The following is a 13,724-nucleotide window of genomic DNA, read 5'->3' as shown; positions in this document are numbered from 1 at the left end:
AACAGGGAGACTGTGGAGCTTACTGTCCAGCTTGGCTGGGTAAACCAGCAAGTGACATGTTAGTGAGAGACTGTCTCAAAAGTTGATGTAGAAAGAAACTAAAGAAGGGACCAGCATCATACACACTCAGTCTTACATGTATATGCACATACATGTACCAGCATATACCAAGGACATACACTGAGCAAAGAAGGTTAAAAAAAATGAACAAAGAAAGAAATATGAAATGTTACAAGAAATGTGAAGAAATTAACAACACCATTGCCAAAGTAAATACAAGAATTTTTTAGATAATATGAAAAACAGCAAAGTGCTCAAAAACCTAGACACAGGCTTACCATAAGCAATTTCACTCTTGGGATATACTTACAGAAATGAAAACTGGTACTCAAACAAATCCCCATTTAATAGAAACACGAAACATAGCAGATAAAGAGTTGAAACCATCCAAATATTCACCAATATTAAATAAATTGGTTTTGTTTATAAAGGAATATTATACAGCAGTAAAAAGTACTGGTAAGCCAGGCATAAACAATCATATAACATTTGATTCCATATAAATTACCCAGAGTAAGTAAATATATAGAAAAGGAAATGATTATTAGTAGTTGGGATGGCTAAGGATAGTAGGAAAATAAGAAGTAACTGCTAATGGTTTAGGATTTTTATTTTGAAGTGATAAAAATGTTTCAAACTAAACAAAAGTGGGGTGTGCAACATTGAAAACATACAAAATGCCACTGAACTGCTTTGTTTTAAATGGTTAGATCTTTTGGGTATATGGGGTTGTGTGCATATGGGGTACATGCATTTTAGTGTGCTGGTATGTAACATGTGCACACATATGTGGAGGCCAGCAGAGGACATGTTGTGTTCCTCTGTCACCCTGTGCCTTACTAACTTGAGACAGGCTCTCTCAGTGAACTGAGAGTTTGCCTTTTCAACTAGGATGCCCAGCCAGCAAGCTCACAGTCTCCCCTTGGCACTCACAGCCATGCTCAGCTTTTACATGGAAGCTACAAATTGGGACTCAGGTCCTCATGTTCCAGGGCAAGTGCTAACCCACTACACCACCTTCCCAATTCCTAAGAGGTTAAGTTTCTTAGGTCAAATCAATTTTAAAAAAACAATTAGCATTTATGATTTAGAAGTATATAGCACTTTCTTCCTAAAGGTCACACATGGAAATTACAAGGACAGTAACCAGACAATCTTCAACACTAATGAGGTGTTTTAAGTAAGTAAAGGTAAGAGCCAATGTCTGCTTTCTCTCAGTGCTTCATACAGAAATAGTCATCTCTCATTAGCTCAACAGAATTCTTTCCCAGTGGAATGCACTCCCTCTGCAAACTTTAAGTAGATATTTCAATCATTATATACTGAACTTAACTAGACAACATTTAAGTAACAAAACATTAACACATTTCTAAGTTCCTTAGAAATTTTTCTAGATCAAATTCCTTTACCCAACGAGAAGTCTTCATACATTAGTGAATAAAAGTGCCCCAAAGTTTGCTGTTTTTTTTTAATTAGACAAATATGGCTAAGCACATTTACATGTTTTAATGTGTGGATGTTTCATGATTATCAGCACCCTAAAAAATAAATAAGGGGTTGGGGATTTAGCTCAGTGGTAGAGCGCTTGCCTAGGAAGCGCAAGGCCCTGGGTTCGGTCCCCAGGTCCAAAAAAAAGAAAAAGGGAAAAAAATAAATAAAATAAAATATACATGATATTAACAATGTTTTATAGATTTTGCAATTAAAAGTGATTTCTTAAAGGTCTATGATAATCATTGAAACAGCATTAGTGTCTTCTTCTAGTCTTGCCTTGTAAGAAGGCAAAATGACATAAAAAACTCTCTCAACAAGTAAGGGGGGGGACAAGAGAGCAATAGAAAATGAATATGCTTAACACACTTAATAAGAATGAATGAAAATATCATAATGAAACTTACTATTATACATAATTCATATGTCCTGGGAAAAAGCAAAGTGCCTGACCATGTTACTTGCTGTGTAAAGTTCCATAGCAGGTCACACGGATGTCAAAGCAGTTTGTAACTAGCTTGGGATTCAGCACAGGAGCTCCACATCCACTTGTCCTCCCTCAACACAGTCCCTTGCTGTCCCCATGCTCTCTTATTTTCTGCCTCAATGAACTCTGTCTACCGCAGCCTCTCATGCTGTTCCTTGTGTGTACCACCATGCGCTAACCAAACGAACCCCATTATGCTAGGGATCCTTTTTCTTTAAACGTCCTCAAGTCAGGGACTGACATGTTCTGATTCATCTAGCATCTCAAACGAGGAAATGATGCAAGTGACTACTGAATAAACATAAAAGGGCGAAGAGTTACTATGACCTAGTATTAAAGCTAGATAAAGTACTACAGCTCATTTTCCTCTGCGTGAGAGCTGGCAGTTATAGAGTAACCACATGTGTTGACTGTGCTTTCAGAAGGTCCACAGGTCGTTAGTAAACAGCATCAAAACATGATCCTGATCTGGTAGAAACCTAGCCTTCGACTTAACTTAGTTAACCAAAAGCGGTTATTCAGCTTGATCTGTAGTCAACCGAAGCTTATAATCAGCTCTATTTTATCTATGCTAGTAAAGCCAAATATTAATGCAACATCTTTGTAAGACATCTCAAAAGCTGATCTATAAGCTGAAAAATTCCAGTTGCCTTACCAATGAGAAAATTAACTGAGAAGAAATTGTTATTGTCAGTGAACAATGAGACCCAAATTCCCTTAATGTTGATGCTTTTGTCTCCAATAACCTCATTTCCATCGGTCTCCTACATCAGCAAGAAACACTATTCACAGCCCCCCTCTCTTTGTTCATCTAGCAAACGCATGCCACTTAATTCTTACTGCAGTACAAATATTCTTCAAAACCGGCCTTGGCACAGCCTCTTCCTGCCTGTTATAAGCATTTAATGCACACCTTCATTGCTGTGCATTAAGAGCTTTCTGACGTTAATGTTTGTCTAAGAGGAGATAACAATAGTATATTTGGAGCTAGGACAATTTAACATTCAACAGAATGCATTACATTTGGCACTGTTCAAAGGGAAAGCCACTGTACAGGGAGGAAGAGAAAAGAGAAGAAGCATAAGGAAGACATGATCTCCTCCTTCAGAGGGCTCTGCTCAACCAAATGGGGCCTGGCATATCATTCTAATCTATGTAGTGTGACTTGAACAAGCTGTACAAAAACATCTAATTACCATTACTAAAAAGGCATCCATTTCTCCCACATAAAGACAAGCTTCGGAAGGACAAGGGTTTCTGTCCCTTCAGTTAAGTGATGCCCACTTAGTGCCTAGAGCATTACACAACAAAGCAGGTACTGAGTAAATATTTGTTGAGTGAAAACTGCTGGGGGAAAATAAGGAAGAAAAGAAATGCAAGCAGCAGAATTCAAGTAATGTTTTCATATATGCAAACCTTCTGCTCTCTTGTCATGCTCACCAACAAACACAGTTTTGTTTGACTGGCCAGTTACAACAGAGAACTAAATGTAAGTCACTGACAAAGTTCAGAACATAACTGAAAATCAAGTAATTCCACATAAGCCCTAGAAAATCTGGTAAAAGAAAGAAATCTATAGGCCCATCTATTACTTACTTAGTCCAGAGACCCTTTTGATGTTAAAGAGGGCTTTCAGACATTGTACCTTCTGTCTTCCCACAGGTCCCATTAGCTGAGGTTAATGATAACACAAACACCTCTTTTTCCATACATTAACTAATTTTCAAAACAACTCCAAATCAATACTGTTGCTATCATCATTTCACAGAGAGAGAAAACTGAAGCAAGAGAAGGAAGGCAATAGGATTTTGTCAGATTCATTCTGCCCACTATCCCGGGTAGCCTTCTTACCCTTTGAAGTCTCTCTGTGTAATCTTGGGTAGAAACAGTACGCTCTTCCAGCTGCACACCCTCTTTGTCATCCCCCAAAGTCCCATCCCAACTCTAAAGAAAGGTTTTGCTATAATCAATTCAAGTTAACAAAGCTATAATAAGATTTAAGATTTAACACGGAAATGTTGCTGAACACATGTTTAAATGCCTTTCAGAAAAAAACATCTTTCGACATTCTCGATGTGAGAAGCTCTAGTCTCCAATTTACTGTTCTTAAGGAATGGGAGGAGCCTTGTATGTTTAGACGACTTTTCCTTTCCACTCCTTTCCCTCCTGTTGCCCCTAAACACTAATAAAATATGATACAGGGAAAACAATCAGAGCATTGCTACTACAGGGATTCTCAGTCCTAGGGAGACTCAACTCAGGAGCTGAGTCAGTGCAGTGACCAAACAGGAATGGCAGTTCGGGCCAGTTCCCCATGGTGAGAGCATCATTGCTCCTCTGTCCATAGAGGACAGCGCTAACAGTATTCATTTACCCTCACACACTGAACATCTTCTCAAGGTCCATCATTCAGTCTCCTCCTACACATAGTACACTAAAATTTGTTCATAGGAAGAGTCCTGGTTTACATTTATAACATCACTACCTCCTCGCCAGAACTGACATGCCCCAGCCATGTGAATTGCCAATGCCATTTTAGCTATGTCAAGCCTATCCTTCATTTCAAGGTTTCTACTTCTCCAATGGACACTAATTGTTGCCAAATTGATGTTCATAAAAGAGGGATTTGTATCAATAAAAAATCACATGCAAAATTCTTAACCCGACGCTTAAGGATTCCACAATCAGTACCATTTTTCTTCATCAGTCTGTTCCTTAAATATACAACCATGGCAAATGTTCCCTTGACTTTCCTTCCTCTATACCTTTGCTCTAACCATGTCCTGGTAGGGACTGTTGTCTCCACACCTCCTCCACTTACTAACAATCATGCAAATAGCCACATCCTCAATGTAGAGTTAAGCAAACTTCTCAAAGTCAACAGCAAAGGAAAATTCAAAATACCCAATAGCATTTTATGGGGGATGGGGGTCTTATGATGTGTGTAATATATGCATATATACACATGTGCATAGACTTGAAAAGGCAAAGAGGGATATCAGGTGCCCTTTATTAGTCTATAAGTTGACACTTTATTCCCTTGACACAGGGTCTCTTACTCTGGTTTGTTGCTAGTCTGATGGCCAGCCAAGTCTACATAGCGAGATTCCCCTAAATAATAATAATAATAATAATAATAATAATAATAATAATAATAACAACAACAATAACAATAATAAGAACAAATATTATTTTATATTGTTAAAAATATATCTGGCCAGTAAGATGGCTCAGAGAGTAAAGACATTTGCTGACAAACATGAAGACGAGTTTGATCCCTGGATCCCACATCATAGAAAGACACAACTCCCACAAGTTGTCCTAAACCTCCACATATGCACTGTGAGCATATGTGTACACATACAAAAAAACAAATTTTAAGTCATAATTGTACTATTATCTACCATACTAATGAATTTGAGAATTGTATGTGATAATACAAAGTAATTAGAAACCTATTTGACTCATAGCTAATCTTATTTTTATTATTAGGTATTATTTATACACGGCGACATAAATTTTGACAATAGCAACCACATACTTTCATTCTTCTCAAATCAATTTCTGTGCGGTGCAACATCTTCATAAAACATTAATTCTATGTTTTATGTGAGCTCAATAATTATCAACAGAATATGTGGATTTAGAACCATCATTCATGGACATGCTTTGTTAAAATGAACTCACATGTCTATCAATCCTGTTTCTTCTGAGAAACGTAACAATGCTTACTAGCTGCCTTCCCCTTTTTGTGTCACAGGAAACCACAGTATGTGGCCCTATTCAGTAATAACAAGTCAAACAGTGGAAATCACAACTTTGGCTTACTCATTTTCTTTCAGCTATATATTACTATTTCCTAATTTTAAAATGTCCAAAGTCATAAGCTTTACTATAAAAGCCAACTATTTTTAGCTAATGCTAACATGACATTATTTTATCAAGCCAGTTAATATACAGCTAATAAAAACTACAAAACATAAAGTGTCTCGATCAACTCAATAAACCTACCCCAAGAGGTAAACACCTACTCTACCCTCACTTTGCTGAAATTAGTGCCCCAAAGCTGATATAAACTGTTAGTCTCAGATGCAGAAATATCAAAGGAAGTAGGCTGCTAGTAGGAAGTAGGTATGCTAGTAACAAGCTAGGCTTCTCTAAAATTCTTACAGAAATAGGAGGACAAATGAGTGGTTAGCCCCAAACCCTCCTATACTCAATTTCCCTAACCATGGTTTTTACCATGGCATTACTTAACACCGCACATCAGGACATCATGTTGACTTCAAGTAAGGCAGAGAAAAACATACACATACTACTACGACATTACAACATTCCCTATACAGAGACTGAAGTTCTGTATAATCAATTCAATGAAGCTTAACTATGTACAAACATACTATATTTTATCTCATTTAATTTTCACAGCTTTACCTTTTTTTCATTTTTTTTTTTTTTTTTTACTTATTGTGTGTGTATTACTTGGGAGGTAAGACATATACCACAAGGTTCATGTAGAGAGCAGAGGACAGTTTTATGGAGTCAGTTCACCCCTTCCACATTTGTGTGGGTTCTGGAAATCTAATCCAGATCATTAGGACTGCACAGCATCTCTACTACTCACCAAACGATCCCACTAGCCCTTTCCATAGTCACTGAAGACTGGAGGGTTAAGTCTAGTCTGATCCCCAAATTTGAAACTCTTTGGAAACAGTTTTTCAATACACTTTACATTTTCCTCACTATCCACATTAACAAACAAACAAACAAAAACTGTGCCCGAAATTGACTCTTTCACCATAAATTACAAAAAAAAAAAAAAAAGATTAATGAATCCCTGTGGCCCTCTACACTCAACTCCTATTTAACTACCACAGTCCAGGTGCATTCCTCTGTAATGGAGTTATCTTTTTGACTCATTGAAAACTGTCTTTAAACAAAGCTTGATGGTCCCGTAATTCCAGAACTGGGTAAGCTGAAGCAAAAGAATGACAAGTTTGAAGTCAGTCTGGGCTACACCTAGGGACCCTGTCTCAAATAAATAAATAATGACCCTGTGGCCAATTAAACTCTGAAAAGCTCTTCCCTAAATCTTTAAATTGCCTGTCTCTACTGGCTCTTGGGAGGCACGGCCACTTTACTGTATTGTATCAGAAAGTGCAGCTGTCTTCTCGGCACTGCTGAAAGGAACGCAGTTTCCACTGGAACTGCTGCATCACTGGGAGCAAGCAGTACCACCCAGGCAGGTTTGGGACCAGACATCTGCCCCTAGCAGCTGCCCACGGTGCTGAAACTGAGGATAAAACGGGAGTTAAAGGAAATTAACTACTGCCAGATTAGAAAAAAAAAAAAAATAGGGCAAATGACCGTAAGCAAGCAGAGAATATGCAGCAAAGGCTACCAAAGTTGTTTCCCTTTTAGGGACAGATCAACTCAATAAGCGTCCTTGCAAAAGTTCGGACTTCCAAGATTGGGTGGAGAGAGAAAAAAAAAAAAAAGCAGTTGTGTGGCCCTAGCAAGGTCACATCTAAGCCTGCAGGCTTAGCTTTTACGGAAGGGGAGTGGATGAGAAAGGAAGGAAGCGAGCGATGAGATTTTTTTTTCTTCTTCTTCTTCTTTTTTAAAGAAAAAACAGTCCCGAGAGTATTTTCGCCGAGGACTCAGAGGAAAGTCCTGGAACCAAGAGAAGTCTTCCAAGTATCTTTCCAGGTCACGGGCACCTTTGGAAGAGACCGTGGAAGCAAAATCCACAACCGGTCCACAACTTCAGACCTACGAGCCCACAGGATGGGGTGCTAAGGACTCGTCTCCGGCACGGGCCTATACTGTCACAGCACGTAGCCGAGGAGCCCCACGATCTCCACCGCCGGCCACCGCACCCAGGCCGGAGTGGGTGTGTTCTCCCCGCCAGGCCCGACAACCCCCGCCTACCGCTGCGGAGCCACACTCTTACCTGAAGTCCGGCCCCCGGAACCTAGGCTCACGGCCACCCAAGAGAAGTCGCTACCCGGACTTCATGACTGAGTATCCGCACTGAGCCCCTACCCAAGCAAGTCGGAGAAGGGACCACAACAGCGGGCGAGCGGAAGTCCCGCCTCCCACGCCTCATTGGCCCACACTCGGAGGTAAAGAGACACTATTGGGCTGTGACGTTGCCCGTCACAGCCCCGCCCCTTTCGCAAAGTCGCGCTGCCTGCCTCCGCTGTGTCGGGAGAACTGCCCAGTTTTTGATTGTCGTTCTGAACCGCGTGATCCATCATCCCTATTAGGAACGAGAAGATGAGGGAGGGACCGCTTTTGGAAGCCCTGGGTGCGGTGGAGAAGCCACCCTGGACTGTTCCAGCCTGGTCGGCAGATGATTGGCTTGCAGAGCGAGGCCCTAGTGGAGGCTGTGTGTCTGAGTGGCCCGCACCGATCCGAGGCCGAAGAGCGGCCAAATGTCCTGCGCTCCTCCGGCGAGCGGGGCTCTGAGGGCGGGGAACGCCGGGCGACGCCTTGCGCTGGAATCCAGGTCGGGTTAGAGCTAGCCGCTGGAGGTTTAGGCACGAACCACGAGGCCTGGCAGGGAGCCGGGCTGATCAGCTCACTGCTTGACTAGCCAAAGTCCAACCACGCGATTCAGTCCTCAAAACAGACATTCAAAAACCTTGTCACCTTTTGAAGAGCCAAAATCCCATCCCTTGTGTTCCCCTCATACTTTTTCTCCCCCTAATCTGAAAAGGCAGAGTGCTTGAATTTAAATGACCTATTGGGCCATTGACATTATCAGCTCCTAAACTACTGCTGTTTGTTTTTATGCGGTTTGATGCAAAGATTCTGACATGCCCTACTGGTCCTACTGTAGCTTGAAATAATAAGGCATCTTTGAGGCCCATACTGGCATCAAATATTTAATTAACATGTTTGGGGTTGGGGTTGGGTTATAACAGGGATATGAGTAGTTTATAGCCTCGCTTGCTTCAGGAGCCCTAAGTAGGTGGGGAACAGGAATAGAAAGACTTCCTGTTCTCTTTTTCCGTGTGCCTTTTTAACTAGAACCTATACCACACAAGCAATTTTAAAAAGCCAATATAAGGGGTTGAAGATTGAGTTCACAGGCAGAGCTCTTGCCTAGCAAGCACTAGACTCTGGGTTACAAAAAGGGAAGAAACAAAGAATCAAATTTGAAAAATAAAGACCATCAAGAACATTTTCAGCTGTGTAGCCCACAATTGTATAGTTGGTGTATTCTTTTCATTTATTGGGAAGAAGACATTCACAACTTCGTAATTCTGCTTTGACGAAAGTCATAAAGGTCAAGATTAGGAAAATGAGGGTAACTATTGCACATACACTTGCAAAGGGGATACCTTCTGATGCATTTTTAACTAAATTCTCTCAAAATTGTTTTTATATTAAATCAGATTTCTTCCATGATATAAAAAAGTTTTTTTAAAAAAGACAAAAAAAATAAAGACTTTTAAGAAAAGAACATTTTGCTTCTGTATTCAGTCTGCTCTGTAGACCATGGTAAATATATAGTTCTCTTAGAAATAAGTAAGCTAATGTATTTGTGTTGCACTTGGGCAGATTAATTTTATATATATATATATGTGTGTGTGTGTGTGTATGTATGTGTATATATGTATATATACATATATATTTACGTAATTATGTGTGTGTAGATATATATATACACATACATACACACACACACACACACACTCTCCCCCTTGTATTGAATGAAGGTAAATTAGAAAACAGAATGGAAAATAATATTTTCAATTGTGGTTTTTCAAGAATATGAAAAGTTTAATAGAGTACGTGATGATTTAAAAAAAAACACACACACTAATTATTCCCTCCTAAAAACAAGTCATCTGGATGTGATGGGGCAGGCCTAAAATCCCAGCACTCAGGAGGATCTGAAGTTACAGGGTCTCTTTAGCTTTACAGCAACGTCAAAGCCAGCCCAGGAAACATAAGACTGTCTTATTTACTGTGGCAATATGCCATAACCAAGGCAACTTATAAAAGAAAGTGCTTAATTGGGCTTTCTGTTTCGAGGGTTTATTAACCAGGGTTCTCTAACAGAACTTAGAGAATGAATATATATGAATATATTAATATATGTGGGATTTATTAAACGATGTAAATAAAGGCTGCTGTCTAGCTAATCCAATAATGGCTGGTTATGAATAAAAAGTCCAAGAATCCAGTAGTGTCACCTGGGCTTCAGTACACTGGAATCCCTAAGTGGGCTCAAATGCCAGTGTAGGAATGGACTCACTAGCAAGGTGACATCAAGCAAGCAGAGACAGCAAGCTTCCTTCTTCCCTGGTCTATAGGCTTCCAGCAGAAGGTGTGGGCCAGGTCGGTCTTCCCACCTCCAGAGATCTGGATTAGAGACGTCTTCCCAACTAAAAGATCTGGATCAGAGGCTTGTTTTCCTACCTCAGAGTTCTAGATTAGAAGTGAATCTTCAAACTTCAAATTAAGCAAAAGTCCTTCACAAGTGTGCCCTCCATTTGTGGGGTTTAGTTAACTCCAAATGTGGTCAAGTTGAGGACCAAGAATAGCCATAAAATAACCCTTTTATTTTCATTTCATATTTGTATTTAATTTTACTTTGAGACATGATCTCTGTGTGGTTTGGATCAGAGCAGCTCTCATATGCTTGGCATGGAGAGGGGCTCTGAGAGAAGGAGAGTCTGGGAGCTCTAAGATGGTTTTCCAGGCTGCTCTCTCTCTGTGTCTGTGTCAGTGTATCTGTCTGTCTGTCTATCTGTCTGTCTGTCTGTCTGTCTCTCTCTCTCTCTCTCTCTCTCTCTCTCTCTCTGTGTGTGTGTGTGTGTGCGCGCGCGTGTGCGTGTTCTGCTCTGCTCTAGACAGCTCTTCCAACCAAGTCAGAAATCTTGTTAAGAAAAAATTTCTGAAGAGCTGTATTGCTCTCCAGAGATCTCCAGACAGCTCAGCTCTCGATAGAGAAAATTTCTAAAGAACAATCTCTTTTTTGCTAGCTCATCTCATGCAAACCAAAAGCCCAGTTTTTTATTTACATGTCAATTCAGTTATCTATTCCAGATTTTCTTTTGATTATCTTATGAATCAGCATCCTGTGACCCCCAGCCCTTTGATTCCTAAGAGACAGCAAGCGTACGTTTCTTTTTCCTAACATTACAAAAGAATTCAGAGATGTGTCTGCTTTTGTTAAACACAGATGATAAACTAGTTGATGGGACCCTGCCCTGAAATGAACATTTCTACCATACCTGGACCTAGCCTTGTTCTGTCCTAGGCTGACATTGAACTCAGGAATCTGCCTGCCTTTGTATCTTTCTCACAATCTGGCTCATAATGTTCCTTTGTTCCTTTAGATTCATGAAGCCCCTCATAATTCATATTATGAATTATATGAATATCTTGCATAGTTGTAAAGTTCTATATTTTGAACTCATTCTAGAGCTCTATTCCATAGCCTTAAGGGCTGTCTTGAGACTCCCAGAGTTTATTGTTTTGCTGAGACATTAGCCACACCTTCAACTCCTGGACTCTTGCTGTCAGGTTATCAGGGAGTCATTACTGTTAACAGGGAGGACACTCCTCAGAGGAATATGAAATATGTACATTATTATACAAACAAGCCTTAAGCCTACAGCAGCCATCAACACTCTTGAGGGTTCATACTAGAGCTCTATCCCAGGGGCAGAGCCATGCCACTCTGTCCCCACCACAGATCAGCTTCTCCCCCTTTCTGTTTTAATTCAACTGTGTGAATGTTGATGGTGGGTGTGGTTACTGAGTGCTGAACTTGCTTGTTGCACACTGGAAGGAAAAACAGAACCAGGCAGAATAAACCTACTGCAAATCCTCCATTTATCAGCAAAGTCTCCAAGAAGAAGAAGTGAATTCATGCACAGCAGAGGCAAAGGCTACAGACACTTCCTCAATAGAAGTGGATCCCACTCTTGAATTATTAATATCTATGATCTTATACTGTAGGGAATCCGTATCCAAGGCCAACTTAGAATTGTTCCAAAAACACCCCTTTAAAGTGAAATTCATCTGAATTTTAGACCAGTCATGTTGAGAGGTATTATACTCCAAGGGGGTTACACAAACCCAGCAGAACAGTGAATTGCGCTGAAAGTTTGATCTTAATATTTGGAATTTGATTTCCCATAAATAGGACTGTTTCCACTAAAGCATTAAGTCTATCCTAAAGTCCTCTGTCAATATTTTCCTGGATCGTGAATGCTATTGATACGTTTTTGGATAACTGATCTACCTGATGTGTTGTGTGAATTTCTTTAAGGATGTAGTGGATAAGGCAAAACTAGAAATCATACCTATTAAGGCTGTGATACCCAAAATCAAGGCCACGACAAATCTTTTAGCCAAACCACCCTATGCAAAGCCTCTATAGACTAATCTGCCTGAGAAGGGCCATCTCCCCCAAGAAAATGTAGCTGTATCACGAGTTAGAACGCAGCCCAGAGTATACCAGACTCTGGTTCTCTCTTTAGATACTGCAGGCACAGTGGCTCTCTGCTGGTCAGCCAGCTACAGATGATTGAGAGCATCTAGGACCTTCTCTGCTCCATCTGGGGAATCGGAATCTTCATCTCCTTGATGGCTGATCTCGACTTCCTTTCCTCATAGCAACAGAGCTGTGGATCAGTCACTGCAGGTATGGAGAGAGGAGATGGGCAATGCCCATGTTAACCATTTGAGGTCATTTTAGGTCTAGAAAAGAGGCAAGGATGTTGAGGGAACCCTGGAAGGAATTCTTTAAGTGGAAAGTCACTGTTGCATTAAGGAATGCAGAGGGGAAAATTCAGAGTTACTAATTTCCCCTGCTGAAGGAAGTTGAACTAGCTGAGGAAAAGCCACCATGTCAATTATGTATCCGGGATAGGCAGTGACAGCTTATCTGTGAAAAAGTAACTGGCGTAAGTAGTTAGCATTATTTTATTAATTGGGGTTAAATAATGTTTATCAAGGTAGCTGGCTTGACCTGTGGGAGTTTGAGTGGACTCCTTGAAGCTTATACAAATCTCTTTAAGTTTAAGAAAGGATAAATCCCTTTCTTCCCACCATCTAAGTTTCTGTTTTTCACGTCCTCTATCTTTCATGATTTGCATTACCAACCACAGTCAATCACTTCCTCCCACCTTCACACACTTTCTCCGACCCTCAAACACTTTCTCCCAATATGGTTTCTCTGCATGCAGCTTAAAAGAATATTTAAACAAACTGCAAAAGCTTTAAACAAATTTGGGTTAAAAGGCGCGAACATTGTTTCAGGCGCTCCTGTTATAAGGGAAGAACAAGCATTTACATTTTTTTAGAAAAGAAAGCGGGAAATTTAAGTTTCCGTTGAGCAAACTGTGAGCAGTAAGATTTCACCCATCCTTTTCTGCTCCGCAGGTGCTTGCTGTATGGATGTCATTCTGTCTGGCCTAGAAAAGCAGGAAAGACCCACTCCGTCACAGCCTGCTCCCGCCACTTGCTTCATTCAGCTCCTTGTGTGTCCATGCTGAGACGGTCAGGCAGGCCTCTCCTCCTGAATGTGTCCCCTTTGCTATGTGTCACCAAGCTTGGTGGGTGGCGGTTGTGGAAGCCCTGGAAAGTAGAAGTGGACAGATGGACAAAAGACAGATGTGCCTGGGGGGATTCTGCAGGCAGGGCCATTGGTGGCTCTAAC

At 40.6% G+C, this 13,724-nt stretch overlaps 1 protein-coding gene across 1 annotated transcript in view; it reads right to left on the bottom strand.

Moving 5' to 3' along the window:
• The window catches only part of Rnf13 (ring finger protein 13), a 105,287-nt gene extending 97,154 nt beyond the window's left edge, over window positions 1-8,133 (bottom strand). The window contains exon 1 of the mRNA XM_032898353.1: window positions 7,992-8,133. The gene's annotated coding sequence lies outside the window, so the exon portion shown is untranslated. The remainder of the gene's footprint in view (window positions 1-7,991) is intronic.
• Window positions 8,134-13,724: the final 5,591 nt, after the last annotated feature.

This window comes from Rattus rattus, chromosome 3, assembly GCF_011064425.1.
Source record: "Rattus rattus isolate New Zealand chromosome 3, Rrattus_CSIRO_v1, whole genome shotgun sequence".
NCBI lineage: Eukaryota > Metazoa > Chordata > Mammalia > Rodentia > Muridae > Rattus > Rattus rattus.
Note: the sequence above shows the minus strand (reverse complement) of the source record. Positions and strands in the feature narration are given on the sequence as shown.